The 11,336-nt window shown below is 43.0% G+C and overlaps 1 protein-coding gene across 5 annotated transcripts in view; it reads right to left on the reverse strand.

Annotated features, from left to right (window-relative positions):
* The window catches only part of LOC125414828 (alcohol dehydrogenase 1-like), a 29,472-nt gene extending 18,982 nt beyond the window's left edge, over window positions 1-10,490 (reverse strand). For 4 of the 5 annotated variants that reach the window (XM_085677644.2, XM_085677645.2, XM_087897530.1 and 1 more), the window contains exons 1-2: window positions 10,336-10,489; window positions 7,864-7,968 (exon numbers count right to left, since the gene is read on the reverse strand). The gene's annotated coding sequence lies outside the window, so the exon portion shown is untranslated. Of the gene's footprint in view, window positions 1-7,863; window positions 7,969-10,335 lie in introns of all 5 variants that reach the window. The other variant, XM_085677646.2, reaches the window with a different exon arrangement.
* Between the last annotated feature and the right edge of the window lie 846 nt (window positions 10,491-11,336).

Below are 11,336 nucleotides of genomic sequence, written 5' to 3' on the forward strand. Positions count from 1 at the left end.
GTATGTTTAAATGTGGTACCTTACACATGGGGGTGCCGCTAAACTTAACCTTTAAGCAATTACACTGTAGTGCAAGTTACCAAACGTGTAACAGAGGAGAGGGTGGTATTCCTTGCTTTAGTTGTCAATATAGTTGGCTTGCATAAATTCCGAAGAGTTACGGCCCGAAACTATCTCATCTAACAATAAGTTAAAGATTGGGCACCCACAACTCCTCTTATGTCTAATTAAAATAATAAACATAGCACAATTAGAATTAAAACAATTCATTCAAGGATTGTGACCCGTTGTACAAAAGCCCCTTGGGGAAGCAATAGTTAGGTGCACTGTTTCTCCTTCATTTTCTGACTTGGGCTTCTTGGTCCTCACAGTGTAGAAACTGTGAGAGCTGACATAGTAAGACATACGGGCATTTTCTCTTGGCTTCTAGCTCCTAATATGCCCCCCACTATTATCTTTTGAATGATGAGCATGATATACATAGAGTGCCTTAATCCCTGAATATTCAAGGGTTTTGGAGAATTTTTGTTCTACTCAGGCAACCTGATGGGACTTCTGATAGTTTCAGCTGGACGATGGACAATTGATCACCAGAAATCATGCCATGAGTAGGGACTCTCAGTTTCGCTTACCATCTTACCTGGGTGCTGGGAGGATGCACTTCAGTTTGACTCTCTCCTGTTCCCAGGAGATATCTGGACCTTGCCCTACTTCCTTTCATTTAGTTATCTATTATCATATTTTTAATATCCTTTAAAATTAACCTGAAGTGGCCCTCTGAGTTCTGTAACCTAGCACAGCAAAAGATCAGACCTGAGGAAAAGTCATTGGAACAGCTTATTTGCTGCCCTCAGATGGTGCATGAGAATTATCTGTATTCTGTCAATCATATTTTAATAAAACGCTGATTGGCCAGGCAGACAGTATAGGCGGGAAAGCCAGACAGGAAGTAGAGATGGAGCAAAGAGACTGGGAGTATTCTGGCAAGCAGGAAGCTCCCTCCGCAGTTCTGCCCAGACCACCAGAGAGGAAAGATGTAAGCTACACCGCTGGAAAAGGTACTGAGCCATGTGGCTAAAGTAGATAAGGATAATGGGGTAACATAAGTTATAAGAGCTAATAAGAAGCCTGACCTAATGGGCCAATCAGTTTATAACCTAATGTAGACTCTGTGATTTTCTTTGGGACTTGCTGGTTGTGGGGTACCCAGGCGGGACAGAAACCCCAACAAGCCGGCCCTCATGTTACACTCAGAGAGATGAGTAATCTATCATCCACTGGCTTTGATTGACATCCAATGTGGGAGGCAGTTTCATGGAACTGCGCAGTGGGCTCTGTGCTTGTCTTGAGGTAGTTTGTGTCAGAACTGAATTAAACTGTAAGAGACCAAGCTGGAGTCCATGCAGAGCTGGAGAATTGCTCAATATAGAAAACTGACATGTTGAATGTGAGAAAAAACCCATGCTTGTTATTAGAGATCAATATCTAAAATCAAATACCTAAATAATCAATATGATGAACAGATGAATTATCCCAAAAAATCTCAAGAGAAAAGTTATACAAATGGCCAATTAATACATAAATAAATATTCACTAATTTTAGTCATCAAGGAATGAAAATCAAAATTACATTGAGATACATTTACATCTAACCTCAGTCAGAGTGACTATCATTTGAGAAAACAAACCACAAACCAATTGCTGCAAGAATACCCTGACTATAGATTCCTTACACTGAGGGCGGGAATGTAGATCAGTGTGGTCACTATGGAAATCAGTATGAAGGGGCTTCAAAAAGCTAAAAAAAGAATTATCTTGTGATTTGGCTCTCCTGTTACTGGATATATTCTCAAAGGACTCTAAGTAAGTACACCACAGAGATGTTTGCACATCCATGTTTACTGAGGTACTGTGCACCGTACTGCAGATATAGAGCCAGTCAAGATAGCTGGATAAAGAAAGTATAGTATCTATCTATCTATCTATCTATCTATCTATCTATCTATCTATCTATCTATCTATCATCTATCTATCAATCATCTATCTATCTATCTATCTATCTATCTATCTATCTATCTATCTATCATCTATCTTTTACCATTATCATCTATTTACCTATTACCTATTATCTACCATTTGTTATCTACCATCTATATCTATCTATCTATCTATCATCTACTATTATGCCATTAAGAAGAATGAAATTGTGTCATTTGCCCCAAAATACATAGAGTTGGAGGTCATGTTAAGAGAAATAATCCAGACTCTGCAAGACAATTGTTGCGTGGGCTTTCTTATTACAGAATCTTGGCCAAAAGAAAGAGTGTTGAAAGCAGGAGGAAGACTGAAGAGGAAGATGACCAGTAGGAGTAGGAAGGGAGTCAGGGGAGGGTAATGGGAATGAGTCATATTAAAACACATTATAAACAAGTCTGACAAGGTCACAATGAAAACCATAATTTTGTATAATTAACCAAAACTAATAAGAAGCAACATTGGACTAAACTCTAGTCTAATAAACTTGACTCTGGTACACATTCCATACCCCATTTCCCTAGATAGTTCATTATCTTTGTGTAACACTTTTGGAGTTATTTTTTTTTCTTGTATAAGAAACATGTTTACTTGAAAGAACAGTTCTCAACTTCTGATGGAAAAATAAAAACACCTAGGACATCCAAAACAATCTTAAATAATGAAAGAACTTCTGGAGGTATCATTAGCCCTGATTTCACGGTGTACTATAGAACTATAGTAGTAAAAACTTCATGGTATTGGCTTAAAAACCAACACCTTGATTAATAGGAATGAATCGAAGACCCAGACATAAATCTACACAGCTATGGAACCTGGGTTTTGGTAAAGAAGCCAGAAAAACACACCAGAGAAAAGAAAGCATCTTCAACCAATGGTGTTGGTCAAATTGGACATCAGCATGTAGAAGAATACAAGTAGATTCATACTTATCACCCTGCACAAAATTCAAGTTCAAGTGGATCAGAAAATGTACCAGCATAAAACCAGACACATTGAATCTGATGGAAGAGTAAAGTGGGGAATAACCTGTAATGCCCTGGTCCAGGAAAAGACTTTCTGAGCAGACACTAAGATCAGTAATATGTGGGACTTCGTGAAACTGAAAAGCTTCTGTAAGGTTAAGAACACCATCAATCAGACAAAGCAGCCACCTATGGAATAGGAAAAAATATTTTTACCAACCCTACATCTGATAGAGGGCTAATATCCAAAATATGTAAAGAAACTAATATTTTAAAATCCAACAATCCAATGAAAAAATGAGGTTATAGATCTAAACAGAATTCTCAATAAAGGAATCCTAGATGGCTGAGACACATTTAAAGAAATGTTCAACATCCTTAGCCATCTTTGAAATTCAGATCAAAACTACTTTGAGATTCCATCTTACATCTGTCAGAATGGCTAAGATCAATTACACAAGTGACCGTTCATGCTGGCAAGGATGTGGAGCACGGGGACCACTCCTCCACTGCTGGTGGGTGTGTAAACTTGTACAGCCACTATGGAAATCAGTGTGGTGGCTACTCATAAAGTTGGGAATCAATCTATCCCAAGAACCAACTATACCACTCTTGGGCATATACCCATAGGACACTTCATCCTGCTCAGAGACACTTGCTCAAACATGTTCATTGCTAGTCTATGCATAATAGCCAGAATGTGGGAAAAAACCCTAGATGTCCCTCAACAGAATAAAGAAAATGTGGTACAGTTTCACAATGGAGTATTACTCAACTGTTAAAAAAATAACATCATGAAATTTGCAGGCAAATGGATGAGATGGAAAAAAAGTATCCCGGAGTGAGGTAACCCAGACCTAGATTTTATGAGTGGACTGGAATTGAGTGGGGACAGAATCAGAAGGGATCAGGTAGGAGCGGATAGAATAGAAAGAGGGAGTGTGGAAGAGATGGCTGGAATTGGGGACCATGTGCGGGTCAGTGTGGAAACCTAGTGCAGTGCAAACTTCCTGGGGTCTATGAGGGTGACCCTGCTGAGGACTCCTGGTCATGGGGGTATGGAGTCTGACCTGACCATTTCTTGTAGCCAAGGGTTCCTAGAGGTGAGGCTGGGTTGCATTCAGCTAAGTTGTTGGGAGTGTGTAGAAAGGGGAGACCTGGAAGTGTCCTGTGGAGATTCCCAAACAACCCAGGCTGATGCTAGGGCAAAGGGTTGCTCTGTGAAGACTGACGTGGGGCCCCATTGTCGAGATCAGCATCCACACAGCTCATTGAGAATGTGTCCAAGTTGAGCTGGTGCCTGCAAGAAGCCTTCACCCCTATGTTCAATCTCTTTTGTTGGGGAAGGTACTCTGCACTCTGCAGGCTATCAAAAGAAAAACATGGACAGCAACCCAGCTCCCCCTGCCCAAAAGAATGCTCGACCTACAATCTGTGCCGTGTGCAAGATGTGTTAGGGCAGTGGTGGCACAGAACTTATTGGGGTGGCCAAGCAATGTCTGATTTAACTTGAAGTCCACTCCACAAGATGAGCCCATGCACACACTTCCTGGATGGTCAGGAACCAGAGACTGGATAACCCAGAGACACAGAGTAGAACCAAACATGACTGGTCAAAAAAAAATCAATGAAATGATTCCTAACAATATTCTTCTCTACTCATAGCTCAGTTTGTTGAAGACTGCAACACATTGGGCTGCCATATGTTGAGGACCAGCCTCAGCAAAATCACCTCTTATCAGGGTAGGGGTGGAAAAATAAAGACAGAAACCACAAGTCAGTATTGGGAGGGAGTTTCAGGGATTCCTCAGATCCTGAAATCACCCACATTTAATTTTCCACAGCTTTTATATCAAACGTAAACTGGGGGGAAAGGTAGCAAAGGCTTCATTAACATGATAGGGCGAGACTTCCCATCATCAGCATTCTGTTGCCTAGGTAACTAGGTAGCAGGATGACTCAAGTCACGTGTACTCACATACACTTGGTTGTAACATGAGGGGCTGGCTTTTTGGGGTTTCTGTCCTGCCCAGTACCCCACAACCGGCAAGCTCCAAAGAAAATCACACTCAGAACTCCAGAAGATTATAAACTGAATGGCCCATTAGCTCAGTCTTCTTATTAACTAATTCTTACATCTTATGGTAACCCATAATTCTTGCCTGTGTTAGCCATGTGACTCAGTACCTTTTCCAGCGGTCAGCTCACATGTTGCTTCTTTGGTGGTCTGGGCAGGAGTGGAGAGGAAGCTTCCTGCTTCCCAGAATACTCCTGTTCTCTTTGCTCCACCTATACTTCCTGTCTGGTTGACCCGCCTACACTTCCTGCCTGACCAATCACTGTTTATTTAAAATATGATTGACAGATTGCAGACAATTCTCCCGCACCACTTGGTCAAGTAGGCAGAAAACAGCCCCTCTCCAGGTGACCCCAATGTTATAGTGGAAGGAACAGAAGTACATCGACATATCCTGACCACCTGTCAAGACAGCGACGAGCTTTCTTAACTTCAAAATGGGGCCAGGCAGCCACCTCCTGAGCTAGAAGGTATGATTAAGCCTTGTTATTCCCCAAACTCTCTGGCTGTCAGATAAGGTGGGAAATGGGCCTGCATTTCTCAGCCAGTCGTCATCAGAGAACCTTCCTCTGGCAATGGATGGGAGCTGATGCAGAGACTCATAGACAGACAAAATGTTTCTCACTTCACAAAATAATAATGAGGGAGTGTGGAAGAGGGGTTCAATGCGAGGCACTGTTAGGACATTGCCAGTCTGCTGTTCGCAAGTGATTCTGAGGCGGTTCCTCCTAATGGAGTGGCTAGTTGGGAGCCACTTGTTTCTCCCACATTATACAGTTACATTAGATACAAAATTATGCATTAGAGAATATCTTTTAACTAAATAAAAAGAATTCACACTCTTTTTCCCTGTTTAAAAGAATGTAAATTATTCTAATATAGTGCTAAATATGGAATTTGTATTGTAATATATAAAATATGATTTAAAAGAAATTTTAAATCCCTTCCAGCAAGAGAAAATAGAAGTTTATATTTGTGTATCTTTGAGATGTAAGAAAGACCCTAGTCAAAGCAATATATAATATAGATATGAAATTTACATATACTATATATGTGTTCATGTATGTGTTTACGTGTGTATCAGAGGTGAAACTTGCTGCTCAGACTCTCTTCTTTCCCTGTTTCAGAGCTAATGCCCGTGATGGCAGCTGAGACCATCTTAAAATGTGATGGCCTTAAGTAGCCTGTTGACTAGGGCAGGGTTTCTTTCCCAATGTTGTGTAACCTCTTTGATCTTATCTCTGGGGGTGGCTCTCAATCATCACCCTACATCTATTGGTTCCTATTAGGGTGTTGTAATACCAAGCTCCTATTCTAAAGGCGCCTGTACTCTTGGAAAATTATGGGGTTCTCAGTAAATTATCCACTTGTATATCTTCTAACTTCCTCTCCTACCCCACTTCTCGTAGGGTAATGAATAGGCAAGACCAAATATAGGTTCTTTCATCCTTTGACCAAACCTCTCACTGCCCAGCCTGGATGGGGCAGGGTGGGTTACAGGATTCCCACCCTTTTCTCATGGTCATACATATTCTAGTTCTTGGGGTCTAGTTCTTGGGGCTGAGTTTCCATGGAGCCTGACAAGAACCTGAGGGCCTCTGGGGAGCAGAAGATGGCCTCTAATTCATGTCCAGAGGCCTTCAGAGGACCTAGTGTGTGGGTCACCCCCCAAGATCATCATGCTGCAGGAGTCTCTGGAGAGCTGAGCACAGCTTACAGGAGGATGAGATACGCGGGTGCTGCTTCTTTAGGAATTATGTCCCGTGATAACTTTCCCAAGACTGGGAAACAAGTCCCTGCAATGGGTATCTCTGAGACTATTTCCTAGAATATCACCTATCTATAGCTATCTCCTCTCTCTCTCTCTCTCTCTCTCTCTCTCTCTCTCTCTCTCTCTCTCTCTCTCTCTCTCTATCACCTTAGAAGGCTTCTCTCATGAAGCCCTAAAAATGTCCTGTACCAACAGCTCTGGTCTTTCCCCAGACACCTGAACAGGTGAAAAGAACAAATGTTCAGGTTCTTTTATTTTTCTTGAGCCTTGTGTTGGAAGGAATGTCTTGCTAACTGGCAGACTCAATCTATGTCCTCAGAAATGGAATGTCTACTATATGAGCAGAAAGGACACAGCAACCAAAAACAAACAGTGGGGTGGCCTCCAGCAAAGCCAAGGCAGAGTTCTGAGAGTGGGGAGAGCTGAGTGATCTCCACAACAGGGAAGCGCCTGAAGGGAGGCATTGGATGGTAGAGCCAGGAGCTGGGACTGCCCTGGACTTGCAGCTGTGGGGCCACTGTTGAAGCCGAGTCATCTAGATCACCGTGTGACACTTGGTTCTTCTGGCTGACGCCTGGACACTTGACCTCTGAACAGCAGTGAGAACCCAGAGAGCCCCTTCCTATTTAGTGCCCAAGTCTGTCACCCTCATGAGCATCATTGGGGAAAGCGGGAGGTAAAGGAAGAAAGGAAAAAAGGAAGAGAGGGAGGAGCTGCCAAGGAAGGCAGGCACATTAGAAGAAAGAGCAAAAAGGAATGCGTTCCTTGCCCCTTCAAAGTTGGGAGTCTTTCCTGGGACCTGCTGCAGCATGTGGGTAGGTGTGAGATTTTACGGTGAGCTTTTTGATGCAAGACTGTTTTCCCCGCATCTGGTTCATTACCTGATCTCAGCGCAGGACAGGATTATCTGGTCACTGGAATTTCCAAAAGTCATTCCCCTAATAGCCTGACCTTGTTCACAATGGGCATCCCAGGAAGAGCAGAAAGCTTTAGAGACTGGAAACATAAATCCTAACCTTCTCTCTGGTTCACCAACTGACGGGGGCAGCTATTGGGGCTCCGTGGGCACTTCGAAGAGGTTTTATGGTCTTGTGTCCTAGAACAAGGAGCTGAGCAGAGACCTGTGGATAGAAGCAGAAATGGGAACTTATAAAGAAAGCATACATTTGCAGAGGAGGAAGGGGTCAGAGCAAAAAGTAACACCCTGCTGTACAAATGGAAGGGTTTTTGTTCACATGCCCAAGCATTATGGCTTATTTGCATAACTTGGCTTTTGTCTGCTTGTTCTAACTGTGACATCTTGTAACTCATTCCTCATTAACAGTTTAAATCTCCACCCAGGTCCATACTCTGGAGCTCCTATGCTTCTGCTACAGTGGCTCCAATGGCTCCAGCCAAGTCTAGTTGCTGTTAGCTGGAGATTTCTTTGTGCTTGGTTTAAGGCATTTCTTATGGGCTAGTGTTAAGTTGGGAGTGTTGCCCTAGTCCCTGGCATCCATCCCAGAAACCCCTGGCCTGGGAGTTGGATTGGTCTGGACTCCAAATCCCAGCATGTCAGGTCCTAACCCCTCCCCAGGGGAGGGTCAGGACCACTCCCACAGGGTATTTAAGTGGGCTCACAGAGAAAGAACACGTGGTCCTGGGTTTTGCAGGTGCTCATTGGCTTTCTCCCTCCCCTGTCATGCTCTTGGCCGCCTGAGAACACTGCATTTAATAAAACATGGGCATTTTAATTTGGTTTAATCTGTTTTGATTGGATTTTTGTGATTTTTTCCCCCCTAACAGTCAGTTTTGCAGTCTTTGTGTGTAAGGCTTTCTGAACCTCACTCTCTGCCCCAAGTGAGAAGCAAAAGATCTGTGGGCTAGTCACTTAATTTATAGATTTGTTAACTCTTTGTGTGTATAATTATCACCCAGTGAGAGCTGAATTTGAGATCATTATGGGGCATTTGAAAGGCAAGCAGGATATTCACTGAAGTGGCGTGACTGTAGGCTTTTGGTTGGGAACTTATTCCTTTGACCAAGGCTGATGACAGGGACAGACTGACAAGAAGGCAACACTTCCAGTGCAAATATTTGGAAAACAAAACAAAACAAAAGCAAAGAGAGACCTGTATACTGAAAAACGATAAAGAATTCGGGTTATCCTACAACACTCTATTTTGAGTCAGAAGACATTAGAAATTTATGTAAAAACACATATGTTAGCATCTTGGTTGCATTACCCAAAACATACTTTAGCGAATTAAGTTCCTTTCCCCTTTACAATGTCCTCCATTAATTAGTTCTGAAATTCAGCGGACACGAAAGGCACTCCTACAGAGAAGTATGGCTTGAGATAGCCCAGCAGCCCAAGGGAGCCTTTGTACTATTATCCAGCTTGAATGCTGATCTCTTATTCCTGGTAATTCTGTTAATATATCATCTGCTTTCCAAGATCTGTAAGATCTGTGACAGACAGCACCATGCCACTGGTGGGCGGCTCTGCAGGTGAGCTGTGCTGTCGTGGTGGAAGGGGGTCTCTCATGACCACAACAGTTCATCTTTGGGCCTTGTGGACTGAACTGCTGCTTTAACTTCGTCTCCTCTTAGTTGCACTTAGTCTACACTCAGAAGGACTGTGAACTTCTGGCTCCATCTCTGTGGGCTCTATTAGTAACCCTCTAATTCCTGAATATCTACAAGAAATCCTTCAGCCAGTAAAAGGGGACCACAGGAACCACTCTGCATCCCAGACTCCTCTGGAATTTGTTGTTTCCCCCATCACCTCTCCAGGAGTTCAAGATTCCTGCCTGCCCCCCTTTATCTGACCGTTCTACAAATAAAGCCATAGAAATAGCCTTGCCCAACAACACCCCTCTGACTTGTAGAAATAACATTGATTTTTCACCCCAATTTCCTAGTAGTGGTTAGAGTTGTGTCTTCTGGGGGTGGGAGGAAATGAAATGCTGAGAACAGGAGATCACTAGCAATTGGCCAGGCAGATTTAGAGTAAAGGCATTTCCGAAGAGTGCACCGTTTTCTTTCTTGGCTACAACTCAAAAACGTTCTCGGGTATGTCAGCATCCTCCTGGTCCTTGAAAGAGGCCAGATATGTTTCAGCCAAAATGTCTCTGGTTTTGCCATGGCCAGAGGCTGGGGTTTCAGAAAGGGCTTGTCTGTTTGTTCCACATCTCTTCCTCCACCCCCAAGGAAGCACTGTTTCCTGGAAACCATACTGAGGCTATGGCTGAAATGGGGGGCACCTGGGCACCTTGAATCAGCTTCTCTCCCCCTCTTCCATCCTTCATTCAGAAAAGCCTTACTAACTTCCAAGGCGGCGGCCCTCAATGGCATCCCACTCCCGGGACCCTCCTGTGCGTACAGGTCCCGCTTTCTTCTTTCTCTTTAGCTTTCTGTAATAAAAATAGCTTCTCTCTCTCTCTCTCTCTCTCTCTCTCTCTCTCTCTCTCTCTCTCTCTCTCTCTCTCTCTTTCTCTCAAACTTACCTTCTGTGGTCCATGAGTTTCATTCTTTGAATTCAAGAGACAAGAATCTAAAAGCTGCCAGCTTGGGGAGGCCTGAGCTTCTAGGGCCTTAGGCCCCCAAACAAAGCACAGGAACTGAGAAAGGCTCCCTTGCTCTCAAAGACACCCCTATGTTCTCAGGTGTATCTCCCAGATCTGGATCTTAAAATACTTCAGAAGTTGAGCTCCACCCAACCAAAGCTTCTAAGGAGTGGCAGCACAAGTCAGTAAAGACACACGATTCACACCGAGTTCTTCTCTAGCTGCCTGCTCATTGGTTTGCCCAACCCCCAACAATGTGTGAGTCTTTTTCATTGTCCCCAAATTTTATTCTCTTCAGATACTTTTCTTTAGTCACTCACCTGTCTCGTTTGTTGATGCTTTGCACCTCTAACCAACTGAGTCTCATAAACAACTGTATGTTCTCTTTGTAATACCACTCACCGTCTTAGAGTCAGTCTTTGACGGCGTCTATCTGGATGATCTGAGAAGTACTGCCAAGGGGTTAGTCTGATAGGTGCTGACTGAAATGAGTCAGCACTGCTGTAACATTTCCAATCAAGGTATTTTAAAAACACCTCAGTTTCTCCTTATGATGAGCATAATCTTACTATAATATAATCACAGTTAATCATCTCAGTGCGAAGATTCCTAGATTTGTTTGTTTACTTCTCTACACCAAAAAGACACAATAGGCATGTGCATTTGTGAACTAGCTTAGGGTTGTGGTTCGTTTTAAAGCTTAGTAATATAGTTCATCATTTGAAAAAGTTGTCTCACATACCATGATTTAAGGAAAAACATTATCCCATCAATAACAATAACTGGGCAACTTGGTTGTTTCTAATTTTAAGTGATACAATTTATTTATATAAGTGTCCAAAGAAAGAGGTCCATAAGACCATCGTGCCCAGCTGCTTATCTCTCTAGTCTCACCCAGAGCCAGAGCGCTTGTTCTCGGCATGCTACAGTAAGTTTGAATA

The sequence above is a fragment of the Myodes glareolus genome, chromosome 17 (genome assembly GCF_982192425.1).
Source record: "Myodes glareolus chromosome 17, mMyoGla1.1, whole genome shotgun sequence".
Taxonomy (NCBI): domain Eukaryota; kingdom Metazoa; phylum Chordata; class Mammalia; order Rodentia; family Cricetidae; genus Myodes; species Myodes glareolus.